This window comes from Nicotiana tabacum, chromosome 19 (assembly GCF_000715075.1).
Source record: "Nicotiana tabacum cultivar K326 chromosome 19, ASM71507v2, whole genome shotgun sequence".
Taxonomy (NCBI): Eukaryota; Viridiplantae; Streptophyta; class Magnoliopsida; order Solanales; family Solanaceae; genus Nicotiana; species Nicotiana tabacum.
In genome coordinates this window covers 146,981,819-146,989,334 of record NC_134098.1, presented here as the reverse complement: position 1 = coordinate 146,989,334, position 7,516 = coordinate 146,981,819, and positions in this window count along the sequence as shown.

Sequence of the window (7,516 nt, the reverse complement as noted above, 5' to 3'; positions counted from 1 at the left end):
AATGCTCAAGACTGCCTTAACCACAACTCCAGTTCTAGTTATGCCTTCAGCGTCAAGATCTTATACAGTGTATTGTGATGCATCTCGGATCGGTATCGGGTGTGTCTTGATGCAAGATGGTAGAGTGATTGCTTATACTTCGCGCTAGTTGAAGCCCCATGGGAAGAACTACCCTGTTCGTGATTTGGAGTTGGTAGACATCATTCATGCATTGAAGATTTGGAGGAATTATATCTACGGTGTGTCTTGTGAGGTATTTACGGATCATCAGAGTTTCTAGCACTCGTTCAAACAAAATGATCTAAACTTGAGGCAGTAGAGATGGTTGGAGCTGCTAAAGGACTATGATATTACCTTTCTGTATCATCCCGGGAAGGCCAATATGGTGGCCGATGCCCTGAGTAGAAAGGCGGTGTGTATAGGTAGCCTTGCATTTATTCCTATTGGTGAGAGATCGCTTGCAGTTAATGTTCTGGTCTTGGCCAACCAGATTGTGAGATTAGATATTTCGGAGCCCAATCAGGTTCTAGCTTATGTGGTTTCTCGGTCTTCCTTATATTATCGCATCAGAGAGCTCCAATATGATTATCCCCATTTTCTTGTCCTTAAGGACACAGTTTAGTATGGTGATGCGAAGAATGTTACTATTAGGGATGATGGGGTGTTGAGGATGCAGAGTCGGATTTGTGTGCCTAATGTAGATGGGCTATGTGAGTTGATCCTTGAGAAGTCCCATATTTAGCGGTATTCCATTCATCCGGGTGACGCAAAGATGTACCGGGACTTGAGGCAACACTATTGGTGGAGGAGGATGAAGAAGAGCTACGCCGATCAGAAGGTTCGTGATGTTGCTTACATGGTTAGGGAGAAGGTACTACTGTCATGACCCAAAATTCCCACCTTTGGGACCGTGATGGCGCCTTACATTTCACTTGCTAGGCAAGCCAACATTAGAATATAATTAGCTATTTTAACTAAATTTTAAATTTATTGATAACAAGGAAACAAATGCTGAAATAAAGTGAGTAAACCATAATAATCGCGAAATCTAAATGCCATCCCAGAACTGGAGTCACAAGTGCACGAGCTTCTACAATAATACAAATAAAGGTCTAAATAAAATTCAAGTTGTTTGAAATATAATACACAACTGAGATAAGATAGAAGGGGACTTCTGAACTGCGAACGTTGTGCAATTATACCTCAAGTCTCCACTGGTAGTTGTATCCGGGCAAAACTACTATACGGCATTGGGACCAATTACGAAATCTGCACAAGAAGTGCAAAGTGCAGTATCAGTACAACATACCTCATGTACTGGTAAGTGCCAAGCCTAACCTCAACGAAGTATTGACGAGGCTATGACAAGACACGTACATAAACAACCTCTACAAGTATATACAATACGAAGAAACAATAATACAATAAATAATAATTTATAAATTGGGAGGGAACATGTGAAGGGGAAAGATATAATAATTTCAGTAGGAGATGTATCACTTAGTTGTCAATTAATTCATCAACAATAAAATGAGCAAATGATAATATGAAAATGGCACGGTATCACCCTTCGTGCTTTTACTCTCATTTGAAAATGACACGGCACCACCCTTCGTGCTTTTACACTCACAAAAGGCACGGCAATACCCTTCGTGCTTTTACACTCACAAATGGCATGACAACACCCTTCGTGCTTTTACTTTCTTCCTTACCATGAAAATAATAATATAAATTCGGAAGATTATTCAAATGCGGGGATATACACTTATCAATCAATTCAATACCAACATACCGACTTCACCTTCCAAAATATTCAAAAATTAAATGAATAATAATTTCACGAATAATGATCAAATAATCAATAATAAACTTAAGCAGGAATATCTTAATTAAATAGACAATTATTCACAATAAACAAATTCCACTCGCATGCTTTGACTCAACCACAATGCATAAATACTCGTCACCTCACATATACGTTGTACCCGCATATTAAATCATGTAGCAAATAAACAAATAAGTCATACTCCTTCAAGTCAAGGTTAACCACGACACTTACCTCGCTTTACAACCAAATTCAAGAATCCAATAAACTTTTGCCTCGCGAATTCGTGTTTGAAATCCTCAAATATATTCATAAACAATTCAATATACTCAATATAAATCGTAGGGATTAATTCCATATGAATTTGCTAATTTTCTGGATTAAAATCTAAAATTCATCTAAAAAATCAACAGTGGGGCCCACGTCTCGAATCTCAAAAAAACTTACGAAATCCGAACACTCGTTCCGAGACGAGTCCAACCATACAAAAATTACCAAATTCCGATGTCAAATGGACCTTCAAATCTTAATCTTTCAATTTTGGAAAGTTTTACAAAAATTCTAATTTCTTGCATATAAATCTGAAAAAAGTGATGAATATGGACAAGTTGAAACTAACATAAAACTTGAAGAATGAAGAAGTTGTGAACATGTTGAAGACTTGAAGATTGAAGAATAAAGGTCAACAATGAGCAAACAAGCAGTCGCCGAGGAGAGGAGTCATCGTCTCTGAGGTCGTGAAGTCTACTTCGTCGTCTCTGCTAATGTTGTCGTGAATTATAGAAACAGTCAAGCAATGTTTTTGAGAGAAATTAGGGTTAGAAAATAGCAAAGGGAAGGGGTAAGCAGAAGCTAGGTTTTGTCGTATGCTCTCTAAGGCCTAAGGGACTAACTAAGGCCTAAGGGATTCGGGGTGTTGGGCTTAGGTTTATTCTTTATTGGTTTGGAAAACAGAAATAGATGTGGGCGGACTTAATATATTTCGGTATTTCGGTATACCTAAATATCAAAAATCAATACCGAGTACCGAACCAAAATACCAAAATACCGAAAAATCTATACCGAAAAACTAAAAAACCGGATACCGAAAAAAAAAATTAATTTGGTTCAATTCGGCATTTGGTTTTTCAAATTTTATGCCCACCCATATGCACAATATTTGAGGATTGTACTACAGAGGCTGAGGGAGGAGAAACTTTATGCCAAGTTTTTCAAGTGTGAGTTTTGGCTTAGTTCGGTGGCGTTCTTGGGGCACGTGGTGTCTAGTGAGGGGATTAAGATGGATCCAAAGAAGATATAGGCAGATCAGAGTTGGACCAGACCGTCCTCAACTACAGAGATCAGAGCTTTCTCGGCTTGGCCGGTTATTATCGTCGCTTCGTGGAGGGCTTCTCGTCTATTGCAGTGCCTTTGACTAAATTGACCCAAAAGGGTGCTCCATTTAGGTGGTCTGATGAGTGTAAGGAGAGCTTTCAAAAGCTCAAGACTGCCTTAACCACAACTCCAGTTCTAGTTTTGCCTTCAGCGTCAAGATCTTATACAAAGTATTGTGATGCATCTCGGATCGATATCGGGTGTGTCTTGATACATGAGGGTAGAGTGATTGCTTATGCTTCATGCTAGTTGAATCACCATGGGAAGAACTACCCTGTTCATGACTGAAGTTGGCAACCATCTTTCATGCATTGAAGATTTGGAGGCATTATATCTACGGTGTATCTTGTGAGGTATTTACGGATCATCGGAGTCTCCAGCACTTGTTCAAACAAAAAGATCTAAATTTGAGGCAACATAGATGGTTGGAGCTGCTAATGGACTATGATATTACCATTCTATATCATCCCGAGAAGGCCAATATGGTGGCCGATGCGCTGAGTAGAAAGGTGGTGAGTATGGGTAGCCTTGCATTTGTTCCTATTGGTGAAAGACTGCTTGCAGTTGATGTTCAGGCTTTGGCCAACCAGATTGTGAGATTAGATGTTTCGAAGCCTAATCGGGTTCTAGCTTGTGGGGTTTCTCGGTCTTCCTTATATGATCGCATCAGAGAGCTCCAATATGATGATCCACATTTGCTTGTCCTTCAGGACACAGTTTAGCATGGTGATGCGAAGAATGTTACTATTGGGCAGGGTTGGATTTGTGTGCCTAATATAGATGGTCTATGCTAGTTGATCCTTGATGAGGCCCACATTTTGTGGTATTCCATTCATCCATGTGTCGCAAAGATGTACCAGGACTTGAGGCAGCACTATTGGTGGAAGAGGATGAAGAAGAGCTACGCCGATCGGAAGGTTCGTGATGTTGCTTACATGGTTAAGGAGAAGGTACTACTCAGATTTTCGCCTATGAATGATGTTTTGAGGTTCGGCAAGAAGGGCAAGTTGGGCCCTCGGTACATTGGTCCGTTTGAGGTGCTTCATAGGATTGAACATATGGTTTACAAGCTTGCCTTGCCTCCTAGTTTATCGAGTGTTTATCTAGTGTTTCATGTTTCTATGCTCCCCAAGTATGTCAGCGATCCGTCTCATGTTTTGGACTCCAGCACGACTCAATTGGATGGTGATTTGACTTATGATGTGGAGCCGATGGCCATTTTGGATCGACAAGTTCGAAAGTTGAGGTCAAAGAACATAGCTTCAGTAAAGGTGCAGTGGAGAGGTCAACCAGTCGAGGAGGCTACTTGGGCGACTGAGCGGGAGATGCGGAGCATATATCCACGCCTATTTGAGACTCCAGGTATGTTTCTAGACCCGTTCGAGGACGAACGTTTGTTTAAGAGGGGTAAGATATAACGACTTGGCCGGTTGTTTTGAGTGTTGTAGCCTTGTACCCCATTTACTTCTTATTTTATGCTCAATTGTCGTTATGTGACTTGGCCGAGTAGTTGGTTCGGTTCCGGAGATGTTTCAGAATGAGTTGAGACACTTAGTCTCAAGGTTGGAAGCTTAAGTTGAAAAGATTGACCGGATGTTGACTTATGTGTAAATGGTTCCGAATTGGAGTTTTGATGGTTCCGACAGCTCCGTTGGTTGATTTTGGACTTAGGAGTGAGTCCGGATAGTGATTTGGAAGTCTGTAGTTGATTTAGGCGTGAAATGGCGAAAGTTGGAAAATTAGAAGTTTTGGAAATTAAGAAGCTTGACGGAGAGTTGACTTTGTGGTTACCGGACTCGGATTTTGATTTCGGGAGTTGGAGTAGGTCTGTTGTGTCATTTATGACTTGTGTGAAAAACATTGAGGTCAATCGGACGTGATTTGATAGGTTTCGACATCGATTGTAGAAGTTGGAATTTCTTAGTTTTCATTAGGCTTGAATTGGGGTGTGATTTGTATTTTTAATGTTGTTTTATGTGATTCGAGGCCTCACCTAAGTTCGTATCATGTTTTAGGACTTATTGGTATAATTGGTTGAGGTTACGGGGGTATCAGGTGGATTTCGGAGGGTTAGCAGAAAGAATTTTGGACTTGAGAAAATGTTGATGGTTGCAGGATTGGTGTGATCGCATATGTGAGGGTCATGGTCGTAGGTGCGGGGATGGCGTCGCAAAAGAGAGTTTGACCGGGCTGCTGATGGGTGGCAGGTGCGAGGGTAATGCTGCATCTGCCAGCCCGCTAATGCGTGTGTGGCTCCGCAGAAGCGGAGGGTGAGCTGGAAATGGTAGTTCGCAAAAGCGAACCTTGTTGCGCAAGAGCGAGCTAGCATATGCGGGATTGGGGGCCGCAAATCGATGGAGCAGAGTTTAATTAAGTTCCGCAGATACAGAGACTTGACCGCAGAAGCGATATCGCAGAAGCATAGAAAAGTGGAAAAGCACTGAGCAGAATAAATATTTAAGAGTTTTTGTTATTTTTTTTTATCATTTTGGACTTTGCAAACTCGGAATAAGGCGATTTCTGAGAGGAATTTCGAGGGGTTTCTTGAGGTAAGTCACTTGTGATCATTTTTATTCAATAATATTATTTCCTCATTGAATTTCCCACCCAATTTGTGTGTTTTTGAGGTGGAATTTTGGAAGTTTTAGGCTAGGGATTGGAGAGTTAAGTTTGGGGATTTGAGTGACGATTTGGTGTCGGAATTTGGTAAATTTGGTATGGTTGGACTCATGGTTGAATGTGCTTTTGAATTTTGTAACTTTTATTGGATTCCGAGACGTAGACCCCGCGGTTAAATTTTTAGTTAACTTTTTGACTTTTGATTAAGAACTTAGTAATTTCATATGGAATTGATTCCTATAGCTTGAGTTGTTCATATAGAATTGTTTGTGGCAAGATTCGAGGTATTCAGAGCCCGGTTCGCGAGGCAAGGGCTTGTTGGAGTATAGATTTGCATGTTTGAGGTAAGTAATACTTCTAAACTTGGTTCTGAGGGTATGAATACCTGAAATTACGTGCTATGTGATTGGTGTTGAGGTGACGCACATGCTAGATGACGGGCGTGTGGGCGTGCACCGTAGTAATTGTGATTCAGTTAAATTCGTAGAACTGTATAGTTGTCATATCTGAATAATTTTGTTGTACCCTATGTGTTAGAGAACTTGAGCTGTGGTTTATGTTAGAAATCATGTTTAGGCTATGTGTTGGTGCTATTGGGACCCACATTAGTCATTCTTTGCTGTGATTATTTGCTTAATTTCAGTTATGTACTCAGTCGCATTCATCATTGCATACCATATCGCAATCTCTATTATCATACATTGTCACATCACACATTATTGATTTTGGCTACTTAGCATGAGTGTTGTGATCCCGAAAGACTGGGAATATTTATGACTGAGTGAGGCCGAGGGTCCTATTTCTGAGTGATATTTATGGGATCGGGCTGCACATCGCAACATGCTTTATTGATTTACGCCATGATTGGCTTATTATAGCGTTTAGGCTGAATCTGCCCCTCCGGAGTCTGCACACCCACAATGAGCACAATTGTTATCGATTCATTTGCATTTGGGTTGGATCTGCCCTAGATTTATTTGCATTTGGGCTGGTTCTCGCCTGGTCTGGATCTTCCATGTACAGTGCTGAGTGATTGAGTGTGATGAGTGAGAATTGAGACGGTCAGGTTGAGTACTCCCAGAGTGTGAGTAAGCGAGGCTTTCATTATGTTGCATCATATACGATATGCATATTGGCATGTAGATATAGAGATGTCATACTACTCATATCATTCAGACTTGACATATTTTATCTGTTCTGAGTTTAATTGTTAAACTTGGAAGCATGTATACATTCTTGTACTGGTACCTGCAGATTATGAGTTTATCTAAGACATTACTGTCATATGTTCTTTAAAATTCCGTACCGTTTAATTATGTGTTTGGACCGTATTGTTTAGACTCGTCACTGCTTCAGCCCAAAGGTTAGACTTGTTACTTATTGAGTTGGTTGTACTCACGCTACACCATGCACTTTGTGTGCAGATCCAGGTGTTTTCGGGTATGGTGGTTGTTGATCTCAGAGTTTTCTGCCGTTCGGAGATTATCGAGGCAACTGCCTTGGCGTCCGCTGACCTTGACTCTCCTCCCATATCCCTCAGTTTTACTTATTCAGTTCTACTTTCTTAGATAATGTATCAGACTATGTATTTGTATAGATGCTCATGTACTCCGTGATGACACACGGGTTTTGGGATATTTTGTATTGAGCTGTGATGTTTTCATTTAGTTTTATGAGACTTTTACTTACTTGAGTTTA